Below are 3,550 nucleotides of genomic sequence, written 5' to 3'. Positions count from 1 at the left end.
TCTCATGAGAGCTTAAGAATGTGTGGCCCAAAATGCCCCAAAAGTCAACTAATATACGCGCGCTTCATGCTCGATTCCTCTTGGGTTTATTTCACTAGTACACTAAACCTCTAATACACTTTCACTCATACTATTATTATTCACTCTTAATGGTCTAAAAATAATGATTTAAAATCTCTCAATTAATCGTGCGCATAAAAACGCGTATTACCGATTGTGCGCGATAAAGTGGAATCTCTAAGAAATTCTTATAACGATAGTATCACTAACTAATACTTGAGCACTTAAACATTAAAATACCTATTTTAAGACTAATGTACAAGTCTCCAATTTTTTTAAGGTTATTGTACTCTCAGTTCGGCTACAGTTTCCAAACGCGTACTCACTATTCTCACTTAACGAGCTCTCGAGAAATAAATTTTGAAATCAAGGCATTTTAAAAATACACTTGAGCCATAATTCCATGTAATTGAAGTAATAAAAGTCAAAATAAAATATTCGGGATAAATGGCAAAAATAAATAAGTAAATAAGCTAGAAATAGGTATTTAAAATAAGAAAATTTGCGAGTCCTTACATAACATCCAATGAAGTAGTGACACTTGGCCTTTCTAGTGTTTAAAGCTTATCTTCTTTCTTCCAATGGTTAATCCATCTAACTAACCTCTAATTATCTCCCAGCACCGTGTAAAATAATAACACTTAGCACAAAATCACTTAATCACCAAAATTTTATCGCATTAGCGGGTCCCATGTCTATAATGCGTTTCAAATTTAACGTACACTAACTTATGCTAGGAAAATGATTTAAAACTGTACTTGCTTACAAAAATGTATAGAAACTTTAATATTTTAAAAGCAAGTATAAAAATGTAGGCAAAAATAAAATAATGTCTAGAAAATGTGAAAATTTTCGGGTTCTCACAGTTGGCACTCTCGACTGCATAACCACCAGTTCAGGAGTAAATTTGGACAATTTGGTGAACTGGATTTCATACTAGGAGACACTTAAGGCTCCTTGACGCAGCTTGATAAAATTGTCCTCCCTCTTTTTTTGGACTAAGGATGGGAGATATTTTTCATTAAACTCCAGTACAAAATTTAACCAAATCCACGCCATTTGTTCCTTCTTCCACTTAGCCCTAATCACGTTCTACCAGATTCGGATCAATTTTTCAAATTGAAATACAGCAAAGGTCACCTGCCTTTCGTTCGTATAGTTCAAAGTTGTAAAAATATTAATCATCTGTTTCAACCAATTCTTGGCCACCTTCGGATCAGACCCTCCAAAGAATTTAGGAGGAGAAAACTTTTGAAAACATTCTAAGGCCCTATCTTCTCTTATCTCGGAGTCCCTAGGTTGGTTAATAGGAACTTGACCCTATTGCTCTGTCAACCGTGCTAAGAGATCGGTCATTCGTTGTATGGCCGTCGCTACTTGGTCCCCTGCTTCGGCCTATGGTTCACATTGTTGCTCGGCCGCCTCTTCTCTTTCATCCCTCGATTCCGATAGTTGTCTAATCCCACGCCCATGACTAGTCCCATGTTCTCTATTTCGTTTACCCTCCATACCCTTTTTTAAAATAAACTACATATACATAAGCAAAAATAAAGTGGCTATAGAGTTAAGCAAAAGGCATTTCCAAACTATGAAATCAAAATAATGAAACACACTTAAAATAAAACACACTATATATATAGATACCATAACAAACTTAAATACTAGGTTATAAAATACTGTACATGTCAACATAATAAAGTCAAGTACACATAGCAAAATCAAAGTACACAGAACAAAAACAAGTGCTATACGCATCAATCTTAACACGTCAATAACAAAAGCAAAATAAGAAAAGTGACGTGTTGTCTCAACTACCTTATAACACATCCTAACTGCCCTGCACAAAATCACAAAACCTAGATCTCTTATTTAGTTCATCACTGAACTAGTCGATTCCACCTCCCATTCAGGTTCAGGTTGACCTTTCTCAAGTTCAAGGTCAGATTCATTAGGGGCCACATTCCCTTAACCTTTCTTGACTAAGTTCACTTGTACCACCTCGTCAACGAGCACCCCACGCTCAGTTAAGATGTTTTCCATTCGGTCCCTCACTTCTTTCACCACCCGAACGAGATGATCATTGACCTCTTGTATTTTCTCTCGAAAAGCATTAATTTGCTCCTGTTCCTCAAGAATAGAAAGTTCAAGTTCTCGAATTCTATCCCCTTGCATCCTTAGCACTGCCCTCAGGCGCTCAATCTCCGTTTGGGCCCTACGATTGTGTTATTCTTGATTTTGATGATCACAAAGCACTTTGAAATGTTTATCTAATTCTCTTCAAATATAAGTGTTTTGCTTTTTAGAGAATCAGGTACAAAGGTGTCAAGAAAAGAAAATCAACCAAAAGAAGAAGCAAAAACAGGGCTCTCATGTCGGACGTCCGAAAGGAAGCTGTAGGACGTCCGGAAGGATGAAGAACATCAAGAAGGAAACTCCTTCGGACGCTCGTGAGGAAGCATCGGACGTCCGGAAGGATCGGACGCACTCTTCGGACGCATATCAATCACGTTGGACGTCCGAAAAATTTCGCAAAGTTTTGATGACTCTCTGGACGACATTCGGACGCAGATGCTTTCGGACGATAAAATCTCATCGGACGTTCGAACGACAACTTGGTGAGTTTCGGACGATGGGATCAGACGATGATTAATCTGTCGGACGTCCGACAGCCCCAACGGCTAGCTGACTCTTCATCTGCCTTCTATCCGTTGGAAGCATTAATGAAGCCCATTTTTAGTCCCCTTCAAATACAAACGACTCTGAACGAGAAAGTAACTTTTGCACACTTTGTTTACAAGATCTAAAGAGATATTTTAGCTAGAAAATAGTCTCCCAAGCAAGATTTGTTCTCCTAGTTGTGTGAAGTTCTTGTAAGCACTTCTCTTGTGTTTGAGATTTTCAAAAGTGTAGCTTTGTTGAGGGTTATCTGAGTGATAGTAAAACTTCCTAACTTGACTAAGAGAGGCTTGGGGCAAGGAGGAAGTGATCCCTCCATTGTACGTTGAGTTGATTATTGTTCATCAAAGAGAAGGTGCTCATCTTTGTGATTGGTCTTCAAGTTTGAGGAAAGCTTGGTAGACAATCGGTTTGATACTCTATATTATTCTTTTTGTTTAATAAAATTCTCATTGCTTATATATATCCTTATTTCTGATCAACATTGTTCTATTCTTTAAATTTACTTGATTGATCTCTACTAGAAAAGAAGGTAAATTTTTATTAAGTAAAAAGTACATAAACTCAATTAAGTTTTTAATCAACCTAATTCACCCCCCCTCTTAGGTTGTCTTTGGGCCTTACAATTGGTATCAGAGCTTGGTCTCCTAGAGATTAAGCTCAAGCGGCTTGGAGTAAAGATGACAACTAATCATGCCATGTTTGTTGAGGGGCAATCTGTCACTAGGCCTCCCATGTTTAATGGTTCTAATTATGTTAGTTGGAAAGAAAGAATGATTATCTTTTTGCAATCCATTGATATTGAGTTATGATT

Source organism: Coffea eugenioides, chromosome 8 (assembly GCF_003713205.1).
Source record: "Coffea eugenioides isolate CCC68of chromosome 8, Ceug_1.0, whole genome shotgun sequence".
Classification (NCBI taxonomy): domain Eukaryota; kingdom Viridiplantae; phylum Streptophyta; class Magnoliopsida; order Gentianales; family Rubiaceae; genus Coffea; species Coffea eugenioides.
Note: the sequence above shows the minus strand (reverse complement) of the source record.